We start from the raw sequence: 12757 nt of genomic DNA on the forward strand, positions 1-12757 counted from the left end.
TAAAAATGTTTAAATGTGTATTTTGTATTCCTTCTGTCCCCCCAGTTCTTAAAAGCCATCAGCAGGCTTTCAGGAAGATGGTGACCCAGGCTGGACTGGACAGAACGCACTCCCTGGATGCTCCTCACCTGGCTGGGTTTAAACAGGACCTTACCAAGGATCTTGGAGTGGCAGATTGCTCTCAGGAGGTATTTATTTTTTAAAGGCATTTAAAATTGAGCAGTGATATTTCCATAGCACATGTTTTTACTCCTTAGCTTAAAATTCACCCATGTGAAATCTCAGCCATAAACATAGTGACTCTACATTTATCAGGTAGAAAATGTTTCCAGATTACTGTTTTTATGGATCCATCTGCATCTTCCTTAAACTTTGTAAAGGGCCTATCCAAAACAACAATTATTGTAACCAAATGAAGACCACTGGACTGTCTCACCAAATCATTGCTAATTATATTAAGAACATAAACCATTTTCCGGGCTACATCCTAAATGATATCAGTGTGAAAGTAGAGGATCCCAGCCTGCCTAACCTCATCATCAACTTCCAAAGTATCCTAAAGGATATTCAGAAGAAGAACAGTAAGAATGTTGCCAAGAGATTACTAAAATTAGGTCATTTTCATTATAAAACTTCTTTCAGTTGTACTTTTAATTTGAATACAAAAAAAGTTGATGAGTACGAATTTCTCAAACAGATATAGACAGTTGCAGAGTCCAGAACCAAGTACGAAGGATTGCTGGAAGGTGTTGATGGTTGCAAAGAGAGATGTGTTGCACAGACTGGGCAAGACATCACCTTGCCTGAGCAGCTTCTTGTACTGTATTACCTGCAGGCCTTTCTCCACCTGAAGCACCTGCAGCACCCAGGGGTGGTAAAGAACATGTTAAATCTTTGCGCATAGCGCTCCTTTGGAAGTACTTTGTCCAAGTTCAAAAGCAATCGTGGGATTTACTTCATGCGTGCAAAAAGCATGCCTCGCACGACAGATTTAAATGGGGAATGGAGCCTGCTTCTTGCTGTTTTTCCTGTGGTTGCAGTTACAAAGTTGATCGTGCTTTCACATTCTGTTAACAGTATTCACTGGCTGAGCTTTATCAGTTGGTTCGTAAAGGAATCTCTGCTTCGGTTCCAGAAAAGTCATCTGTAGTGTGTTTTTTTCCGTGCCCATGGCAGTCTTTTAAAGCTGGTAGTAATGGCGGCGAAGTTAATTTTTTATCCTCTTTAAAAGAATAAGGACGGGCTGGGGCGAGCTCCATTTACCACTCTTTCAGCTAACCACCGAACTCGCGAACTGATTACACTGCAGAGCCACAGGCGCCTCGCTTTTCTCCATTCTCTGGGTTAGGGTGAAAAAAAAACTTTGCTGGTATTAGCTGGCCTGCTGGGAGTACCTCTTCTTCACTGATAAGCAAGATTTGTGTTTCATCTTTCGCAAGCTGTATAGATTTCTTTCAAAACAAGTTGTTCCAGAAAGGAAACGAACACTTGCATGCACCTGAATTAAAAGGCATGGGATTTGCCCATAAGGATAAATTCTGTACAGTAAGACAGGAAGAAAGGCACCGCTGGGAATCGGACCCAGGATCTCCTGTTTACTAGACAGGCGCTTTAGCCAACTAAGCCACGGCGCCGGCAAAGTGCTGTCCTTTGACAGCCACTTGGACACGTCTCAACTGCTCTGAGACATCTGCGTTCGGTGTGCACCGAGCCTGCTCGCCCTGCAAGTTGCCTCATTTACATGCGATAGTTCCACCACTAAGAGAAAGGATGAGAAATGGCTTTTTTCTGTCACTTTTCATGTCAGAGGATCTCTATCTGCTTTCCCTGTACAAGAGGATGTCCAACTCATGTAGCTAAAGACGTAGACAACAGTGCTCCACTGAAATCTTGATCTCACAACCCTCGGCATGACTCCGCTGTGTTCTGCTTTAGACAAAGGGGGGAAAAGACTTCTTTCATCACACGTTTTGCACTGTTTACGGTGTTTGCAGTGCTCTTTCTTAAATGAAAACCAGGAATCGGCACCATATGAGGTGAGAGTAGATAATATTGGAACAAGTAGCCTCGCCATTCCATGCGTGACGTGAGCAAAGTGTAATTCCTGTCTTTATAGTGTGCTTGTTAGAGACATAGCTGGCACCCAGAGCGCTTTAAATCCGGGAGTCAGCAGCCCAAGACAAGAGAGTTTCCTTCGTCTATGTTTTTTGCGTGAAGGGGGAAACCATGCGTGTGCTGCAAACGATCTTAGTATCGAAGTGCCGTCCCACATAACCGATCCGAACAATCTGCTTTACAGAGGAGCACTGCCGGAGCTTATCGTTGGCAAACTGAAGACCAGGCTGACCTCTTCTGTGACTCTTGAACACTGAGTCTCAAGGTTGTGAATTCAAGCTCCACGCTGGCGGGAAATTCCATAGGTAATGATCACATTTTCTTGCATGCTAATCAAAAGAAATATTAAGAAACTTTTCCCGATACCAGTTTTTTACAAAAGTAAAGGCACACGGCACATGTGTGCCACATCACGTCCGAGTTTAGTGACAACTACCTCAGAGATTGTAAGCTGGGTAGTTTCAGATCAGATCACTTTTTTTATCAAAGGTTCAAGCAAACCCGAATACTTTTGCAAGAGACATTTCAGAATCCCAGTCAAATCCAGTAAGATTGCTGGATCCTTTGAATTCGACTGAACTATAGCACAGATCTGCAGTCCACCATTAGAATACTGTGGGTGTGTTGTATAAGCCATACCGCCCAAAATAGTTCTAAAACAGGAGAAGCATCCTCGTTTAGGAATGTGGTATAAAGTGAAATGGTTTTGGAAGAGTCCTACGTTTGAACAGTTCAAAATAGACGTAAAGGGGTATTTACGGACTCTTTCGAAATGTAAGAACGAGCTGTGCGGACCTTATCTTTATTTACCTTGTGTAATCGTTTTTCATAAAGTGTAATTGTATTATAGCATGTGCCCCTGACGATTTTCTTGATACGTTATATGTGCTCTTGTTTGTATTGTATGTAGTTTTGTTGTTCAAATAAAAAGTAAAAGACACAACTTTCCAGATGCGGCTGCTTTAAAAATAAAATGACATCAAGGGTGCTGTACGCAGAGGTCTGAAACCTGCTCCACAGAAGATCTTTATCCAGAGGTGTTAAAGAAGTCGAGATCTCGCCATGAGAGGGGAAGCATCTCAGAAAAAGCAGGTGCAGTCGGTTCCACGGTCATAACGCCCCTAAGTTGGGCGACAAGAGCAAAACCCACCCGGCTTCCTCCAGGCAAGTAATGAGACCAAAAAAGAGAGCCCAGTGGGTAGCGTGGCCGAGCGGTCTAAGGTGCTGGATTAAGGCTCCAGTCTCTTTGGGGGTGTGGGCTTGAATCCCACTGCTGCTAGGAGTCTTTGTGTTACAACCACCAAATGGAGCAATGTGTTAAAAGCTACTTTATCAGCTTAACATCAAAGCAGGGAGAAAAAAGCGTTTCTTCTTTTCAACACAATTTATCGTTTCCACCTTCAGCAGGGAAGTTTGTCTACCAAGATCACTTTTGAGTCAGTGCAAATCACAGTGCGCCCTCAATTTTAATGTCGGTTGTGCTCCTTTTTTCTGTGAAACGTTAATGTTCTGCATTTTCAAGTCGAGTCATCCTCAGGGGTAGAGCTGATTATGTCTTTCCGCATAGCGCTCCATCAGAAATAACTTGTCTAAGTCCAAAAGAGATTGTGGGTTTCACTTCAAGCAATCACAAAGCATACCTCACATGTCAGATCTAAATGGGGAATTTGTTGGTTACGAAGCTGAACGTTTGTCCATGTTCTGCTAGAGTATCCACTGGCTTGCCTTTATAAGCAGTCTTGGAAAGATAAGCTGTGCTTCATCTCAGGAAAAATCATCAGTACTGTCATTTTATTCTGTGTGTATGGCAGTTATTTAAAGTATATAAAAATCACGAGTTCATAGACTTATCCAAATATCAACGGGACCTTGTAAACCTGTCAGAAGAATTCCTTCAATCCAATAGTTTCACTCCAGGGAAAAGGCAGGGAAACATAGAGAATTCTTATTTAAAGACAACATCCGTATTGGATTGCATGTAAGCAGGCACCACTCAGAATTCCTAATATGATTTTGAATTCAGTTTTGCAGTGCTTTAGTGCTTTACTACTTTCAGAGAGTCCTTTATTGACCTTGCTGAAGCAGAGAAGCGACATAATCACAATTGTGACCAGTTTTTCTGCTGTTTCTGGTTAATACTGATTATTATTTTGTATTTTGATTAGTATTTTTCGTAGCGTTCTTCCTCAGCTTTTTAGTTATTTGGTGAGCAAGAACCACTGAGAACGAGTCTGAATCAATCAAGAACAGATATGGTACTGCTGTCCTGTGTATTACTGCTTCATCCTAATTGAGCTTTTCAGTGTTGAAGAAGACGTTTCCAATTTCGATTGCTGGTTTCAGAGGATGTGCTACAAGATCACAGATTCATTTGAAAAGATTTGGAGATGCATTGGCTGGGATTCAAACCTGGCTCAATTGCATGAAGGCACCTATACTCAGCAACGAGAGGAAAGGAGAAGGGGCCAGAGGTAGTGTGGCTGAATGGTCTAATATGCTGGATTTTAGGCTCCACTCTCTCAGGGGCATGGGTTTAAATCCCACTACTGCCCAATGTTTCAAGACCTTACTTCCTGTGATTTGTAATATGGTCAGTAAAAGCACTTTATGTAAGTATCTCTTATGTCAGCGCTACAAGTCACTTACTGCTCCACAGGACCGGGGTTCAATCCCTGGCATCTTCAGGTGTTTTATATAACTGTACTCACATTGAAATCTTCTGTTGAGTGAGAACTCTTTGCTCGTGTTCATAGAGAGCCAGGTTTACCTTTTGAATCTCACCCGGGATTTCCTGAGAGATGATTCAGCGAGCGAGTCTGCAACAGTCCTGTACTGTGTAGCACAGTGACAAGAACGCCTTGAGTTTTTTTCTGTATGTGAAAGAAAATGCAAAAGAGCATGAAAAGTATTGATGGTATAAAATATCCATGGTACAACTCGAGAAAGAACTGACGGACAAAACAATGACATTTGATGATTACAAGAGAAACACAACCGTCCGAATATGGGTTTTGATCCTGAACACTTGTGTTAAAAGACAAAGCAAAGGATATAACCTGTAAATGTCTTCATGTCTTACAGTTTATGAAATAACACAATTTCTTCCTTTCTTAATAATTTCTTACTATTGATAGATGCTTTTTTGAATTTTAACAGAATCACAATTACAGACATTTGGGGTTAAACTGTTATTCACATATTCACATATAATTATGAGACTCAAAATATGCCTGTCTTTTCTTTTTTCGAGGACAAATGGATTATTGAGGTGTAAAGATGGGTTCAAAACCAAAATCATCTGCTATTGCTGCTGTTTCTTCAAATCCTTTAATTGATCATTGATATCGAGGAATAATATTATACAAATTGTGGTTTTCTGTGAATTGCCAATTTTATTGTAATTACATCTTCGTTTACAGATGTCTTGCATGTATCACAAGGTATTACAGATGCAGCAATTCAAAATGGGTGGGGTATTTCGCGGCATACCCCGGTGGGCGTGTCGCGGTGTCACGCAGTATCACGCGGTTAATCGCGTCATTTGGTGTCATCCCGGAAACTATCCGGCGTCACCTTGTAAAACCGCCAGTGGGAGCTTAACCTCTCATGTACAGCATTTGAGCTTTTAATTTTGAACTGTGTATTACAGCATGTTAATCATCAGTCATTAAAATGTTGGTATATTTTATGAAAGCAAGATTGCTCAGTTGGACAAAAGTACACAACCTACCTTTATCAGAAATATTTATGCATCAAAGCCTTTACCGAAGATATTACTAATAGTATTAATAATGGATGACTTTGGACAAGCTGTATACTCAAAGTATAATTTCTTTAGCACATTTGTACAAGCACTTGGAATCTGTCCAAGCCGTACTTTGTCAGGCATTTTGTTTTACTTCAACGGGCATAAAAACTTTCTTGCTTTTAACAGGGCGTTTCATAATTTCTAACTACGAAAATGATTTAAAATGCGACACTTATCATTCAACTAGAGCTCAAAATATCACAAGGATCCTCAAGAGCACAGCAAAGACTGTATTAAAAGATACTTGTATGTAGCAACACTTTCTTTTCCGTATACCAGATTTTATGGAACGACTTCAGAGGGGTGTCAGCCGGTCAGATTCCAGGAATCGGTACTTTAAAGGAAAAATACACACCGGTATTCCATTTCTCCCTAACGATTTTAAGCATCGAAGTATATAACTAGCATGTGAAATAGCGTGTGAAAAAATGGTAGTTTTAAGCTTTTCTGCTAATATAATATGGAATCGCGTATCTAAAGAATTTAATAACGATATGATTATATTCGTGTACTGCGACAGGGCTGTGTAGGGCTGTTTCGCCTCTCTCTTTATGCAACTTCCCTAGTAGCCTACTGGTCTACGTGCCCAACTATCAACTCATGGGTTGTGTGTTCAAATCCAGCTTGTGCAACCATTTCTTTGAAAAAATAGAATAGCGATATTATGGACAATCAATTGACTTTTATATTTCAAAATATCACAACATGATCGATTCTAAGTCATTTTTGATAACAATGAATAGTCACCTTCTTCCCTTCTGACAATGGTCCCTGTTTCTGCTTCCTGCTTCTAGTGTGTGTGTGTGTGCAATAGAGTAAATTTTTATAGAGTAATGCAGGCTGGCCAGTATGCGTTACAATATAAACATTTATATTGATTTAAATCGTCATCTGATTTAAATCGCAAACGCGAGTTTAATTATATGTGTTTTTTAATCATAATCAGGCTAATGCAACATAAATTGATACAGTATCTTTGTCTTCTAAGTATCTTAATAAACTTTCAGCATACCTTTCTACCCGTTTAGATTTATATTTCTTGGGATTTTGGGATCAAACGTGGAAGGATTAGATTGTAATCGTTTTAATTTTTCAAATATGAGATTGTATTTCTGAATGTTATGTTACACCTACAGTAGTTCACTGCTTTAAATACATCGAATTAAGAAAGTTATGTGTAGCACTTTAGATATTTTTTGCTGAACCAGGGAAAATCTGATCATGTTTCTCTATAACAATAATAAAAAACTTTATTTTACATATCACCTTTAAAAGTGGCATCTCAAAGCAAAAAAGTAGATGGGAAAAACAGTTAAAAGGGACCAAAGTAAATACCAGACAAACACAAACGTGTTTTTAATAAAATGCTTTTATTCATATAGCAGAGAGTGGGAGGGACATCCAGCAGGGAGAGACACACACACCGGTTTCCATTGACAAAATTGTTTTTTTTCAATTCCTCTTGTCTAACAGGAATGTTTTGTTGTGGACAGACTGTTAGACAAGAGGAAAAGAGCGCCTCCTTCTACAAAGCATTTTGTTGATCCGATCACTAATTCTTTTCCAGTCGCACGCAGTAAGGGTTGAGAATCTCCGATTCACCATGCTACTATTGGTTTCCCGGAGATTGCAAGGCAAGGCACTTTTGCCTCTGGACCCATCGAAATTTACAGACGTGGCCCACCCCCAGTAAATTTCAAAAGTCACAAGATTTCGAAACACGAGGGCGGCGTAGCGGTCGGCTCTTGCTTTCCCGTCTATGCCGATGCACTGCAAGTACAACCCCCCCTCCATCTCCTGAGTGATGGGTAGTTGGATATCTGGGAGAATTATTCGTCCCACTGGCGTCTGTGAATTCCGCTCTGTAAATGGTGCTTCCTGGGGGGAGATAGACGGCGGGGACAGCATCAACAAATTCCTGCGCGGTGGTGAGCGGAGAGGCTGGGATGGAGTGTCCTGAGGCGGTGTGTGCTCTGCGGGGGGCAGAGCTTCCGCCAGGCATTGCAACCTGCGCGGCGGGGAGAGGCACTTTTCGGGAGACAGCTGCTCAACTGTTTGACTGCTGGAACATACTGTCTCCTTCCTCTGCATTTTCAGGAGTGTCTCTAGCCTCCCAGTCCTCCCCAGTAATGCATCGTACTGCTCCCGCTGCTGCCGAAATGTCTCCACACAGATGCTGCTTCTACAGGTTGGCACCCTGGCCAGTGGCCGAGAGTAGAGACCCACGGCCTGTGGCAAAATAACATAATTCATGTAAGAAATAAAGTCACACAGTAGTATTCATCAGTCGCGGAACAGAAGTCAAAATAAACTTTTCTTTTTTTCCGTCTTACCGCTTTCTTTTTTACTGTCCTGGTGGTAGATCGTTTCGCCCGTGCGGTGTTTTCTTGAAGAACAGGCTACGAAGAAATAATTATAATTGAATTTAAAATTCAAAACGGCAATAATACCTTGTAATATACGCTGTAATCACGTATTTCAGATGAAGTCTGCTGTATTTGCTTACCCTTCACTCTTTGGAAGCTGGGGCGGCAGAAGCACCCCGTCTCTTCCCGTAAAAGGTCTTGGTCTCCATATTGTACTATGGTCGCTGTAGTGCAGGTTCGCAGTTTTTTTTTTTTGTGATGGGAGCTCACCCAATCCCTTTGTGTATTTATGCTATATTCACATGTACAGCTAGAATGTTCATTGTCTTCCAATGAAAGGCGGGTGCCTTTTGCCGAAGTCGGGAGACATTAGAGGCTTGCCACACCCGGACTGTTAAACCACCGCATTAGCACGTCAAAGCCCATTGAGGACCCGGGTGCAATAGTTGTTTTGTCCCTTGATTTACTGATGTGCATTAATTAAATCTTGTCATTCAGGTCTTTTTTTCTCTATTTGAATTGTCGTTTACACATGCACGACTTTAAAAGCTAGCAAGACAGGTTTCGATTCACATTAGCTGGCGAGCCTTGTTAACAAAAAAACGAATAATAATGTAACATGCCACTGTTTGTTCATGAACAAAGTTATACTGAGATTTCCTTAGATACGCAATTAAAAAATAAATAAAAAATTGAATCCCCTGCGGAACACATTCCATAAGAATCAGCGGTTTTACAGTATATATCGCCTTTAAAGGTGGCTTCTCAAAACGCTTTACAGGATAAAAACAACCAGAACAGCAACAACAACAACAACAATATTGTATTTCATTGCACTTTGAAAACCAAGTAATAACTTAACTATACGTGCAAACGTTTCATATGTTGCTGTTGTGAATGCCTGTGGATTGTATCTTATTTGCCTTGAGTCCTGGTTATCTCTCTCCCCCTTCCCCCCTCTCTCCCTCAATTCAATTCAATTCAAGGTGTTTTATTTGCATGACAGATGGGTACAATCAGTGTTGGGTATGTATATTTTGATATTTACACCCGGCGCGGCACTGAGGGAGCATCTGCATTTATAACTTAGTTTTCAAAATTAGTCAAGCAATATGAAGCATCTCCTTTTACTTTTAAGTCCCTTAAAGCACAGCTACTCACCACTTAAGATTGCTTTTTGATACCATCCTTACAAAAAGCAGAAACTTTCCGATGACTCACAGTACAAGTGGAAAGATTACAGATTTTAATCGTCTTTAATTTTGTTACGTTATACGTTTTAGGAACGTTTCATCTAAACAAACACCACAAAACTATTCTCGATTGTATTTCTGAATGTTATGTTACACCTGCAGTAGTTCACTGTTTTAAATACATCGAATTAAGAAAGTTAGATGTAGCACTTTAGATCTTTTTTTCTGAACCAGGGAAAATCTGATCATGTTTCTCCATAACAATAATAAAAAAATTTATTTTACATATCACCTTTAAAAGTGGCGTCTCAAAGCAATACTGTAGACTGTAAAAACAGTTAAAAGGGACCAAGGTAAATACCAGACAATCGCAAACGCGTTTTCAATAAAATTCTTTTATTCATTCAGCAGAGAGTGACAGGGACATCCAGCAGAGAGAGACACACACACTGGTTTTCATTGACAAAATTGTTTTTTTTTTCAATTCCTCTTGTCTAACAGGAATGTTTTGTTTGTGGACAGACTGTTAGACTAGAGGAAAAGAGCGCCTCCTTCTACGAAGCGCTAGTTTAGTACTATAAAATACTATTAAAATCTGTAATCTTTCCACTTGTACTGTGAGTCATCGGAAAGTTTCTGCTTTGTGTAAGGATGGTATCGAAAAGCAATCTTAAGTGGTGAGAAAGCTGTGCTCAATGTATTTAAGGGACTTAAAAGTAAAAGGAGATGCTTCATATTGCTTGACTAATTTTAAAAACAAAGTTATAAATGCAGACGCTCCCTCGGTGCCGCGCCGGGTGTAAATATCAAAATATACATACCCAACACTGATTGTACCCATCTGTCATGCAAATAAAACACCTTGAATTGAATTGAATTGAGGGAGAGAGGGGGGAAGGGGGAGAGAGATAACCAGGACTCAAGGCAAATAAGATACACTCCACAGGCATTCACAACAGCAACATATGAAACGTTTGCACGTATAGTTAAGTTATTACTTGTTTTTTAAAGTGCAATGAAATACAATATTGTTGTTGTTGCTGTTCTGGTTGTTTTTATCCTGTAAAGCGTTTTGAGAAGCCACCTTTAAAGGCGATATGTACTGTAAAACCGCTGATTCTTATGGAATGTGTTCCGCAGGGGATTCAAATTTTTATTTAAAAGTAAAATCACCTTTAAAATTGGTAGTACCTTTTTTAGTACTATATTTTTGTATTATATTCCCTATTAATCAAACTCTAAGAGTATGTATCGGCTTGTCAGTCAGGTCTTTTTTCTCTATTTCAATTGTCGTTTACACATGCACGACTTTAAAAGCTAGCAAGACAGGTTTCAATTCACATTAGCTGGCGAGCCTTGTTAACAAAAAAACTAATAATAATGTAACATGCCACTGTTTGTTCATGAACAAAGTTATACTGAGATTTCCTTAGACAGCAATTAAAAAATAAACGTTTCATATGTTGCTGTTGTGAATGCCTGTGGAGTGTATCTTATTAAGCTCTAAATTGCATTTTGAGCGCGGTTTTTGACTTTTTTTAAATTGCATTTTGGGCGCGGACAGCACATACAAGGGTTAATGAACTGCGCCAAGATATTTAAAATAGTATTCTTTAGGTGTGAGGGTAGGAGTGGACCACAGCAGGCATAATCAGCAAACCAGGAAAACAAAGAACAGGACAGGTGAAATGTGTATCCAGAAAGCGAATGATCAGAAAAAGGAAATGGTGTTACGCCCAGGTTTTCGACCCAATTGTTTTAACTTGCTAATGCATCAGACACATTTCCTGGCGTATTGTGTTTTAAATAAAATAGGAGTGTCTTTCCCTGGCATTAGCTCATCGGTATGGTGTAAGTTTTATCTGTACCATACCATACAGTATATAGGTACAGAATTCAAGCTGCACCACTGTATCGCTTTGGTAAGGGGACGGACAATGACTAAAATCACGAAGACTCTCTCACACCAAATAATGAAGATGAAAAGAAACGGGAAGTCAACACGGGACATTGTACAGCAGTTGGCTTCGATTGGACATCTTCGTTTCTGAAAGCACAGTGAGACGGCATTATGAAGGGGAGAGGAGGCAAAGAGAATCTAAACCGAGGACGATTCAAAGGTAAATAAATTTCTAAAAATACCTTTCTTGCATGTAAATACAACTACGCACATTATTTTTAAAACTAACTGCTGATCTATTTTTTTTCAAGTCTTATTGTGCGAGCTGTCGACAAACTGACTGATGAAAATGATGAACTACCGGCGATGCAAGTCCAAAGACGGCTATGGGCTGACCTCGGTGCGAACATTAGCCCGACATCGATAAGAAGAGTACGCAGGAGGCTTGGATGGAGATACAGAAAAACTAACACATGCCCCATGATAAGGCAAAAAAACAAAGAGGAAAGACTCAAGCAAGCGCTCCAATGGATTGAACAGGGGGAGGCATTTCAGGATGTACTTTTCACCGACGAAACAACAGTGGCTCTGGAACACTTTTCAACAATGGCATTTTGCAAAAAGGGGAGATATGTGGACAAGCCAAAGCCCAAACATCCACTGAAGGCTCACGTCTGGGGGGGTATATCTAGAAGAGGCCCGGGACCACTTCTTATTTTCGATGGAATTATGGACCGTGTATTCTTCGAGGAAGTTGTGGTCACACAGCATGCTGCCCCATATATCAGGGAGCAGTTTGGATCAAGGCACCGTCTCTTTCAAGACAACGATCCGAAACACACAGCAGCAAGGGCGAGGCTTATAGCAGAAGGAGTGAACTGGGTGAAAATTCCAGCCGAATCCCCAGATCTAAATCTGATAGAGATGGTTTGGCATTCGTTGAAAGACTACGTTCCGAAAACTGCTAAGCCCGTCACAAAGCAGGAACTGATCGATGCAATCTGTAAATTCTGGGAGGAAGAACTGACCGAACAAAATTGTAAAAATTTTATTAACAGGCTGTTTCGTGTTCTTCCTAGGATTGTTGACCGGGGCGGGGGACATTCGGGAATGTAAGTCTGAGAAAGACAGTCTCACGTTTGTGGACAGTCTGTCCACAAACAAAACATTCCTGTTAGACAAGAGGAATTGAAAAAAAAAAATTGTCAAATAATTTTTTTGAATCCCCGGCGGAACACATTCCATAAGAATCAGCGCTTTACAACCCTTACTTCGTGCGACTGGAAAAGAATTAGTGATCGGATCAACGAAATGCTTCGTAGAAGGAGGCGCTCTTTTCCTCTAGTCTAACAGTCTGTCCACAAACAAAACATTC

At 40.4% G+C, this 12757-nt stretch overlaps 1 non-coding gene across 1 annotated transcript; it reads right to left on the bottom strand.

Annotated features, from left to right (window-relative positions):
* Window positions 1-1560: 1560 nt before the first annotated feature.
* trnat-agu (transfer RNA threonine (anticodon AGU)) lies at window positions 1561-1634 on the bottom strand. The gene has a single exon. It is a non-coding gene; the product is annotated as a tRNA-Thr (tRNA).
* Window positions 1635-12757: the final 11123 nt, after the last annotated feature.

Source organism: Lepisosteus platostomus, chromosome 5, assembly GCF_059453375.1.
Source record: "Lepisosteus platostomus isolate fLepPlt1 chromosome 5, fLepPlt1.hap1, whole genome shotgun sequence".
Lineage (NCBI taxonomy): Eukaryota > Metazoa > Chordata > Actinopteri > Semionotiformes > Lepisosteidae > Lepisosteus > Lepisosteus platostomus.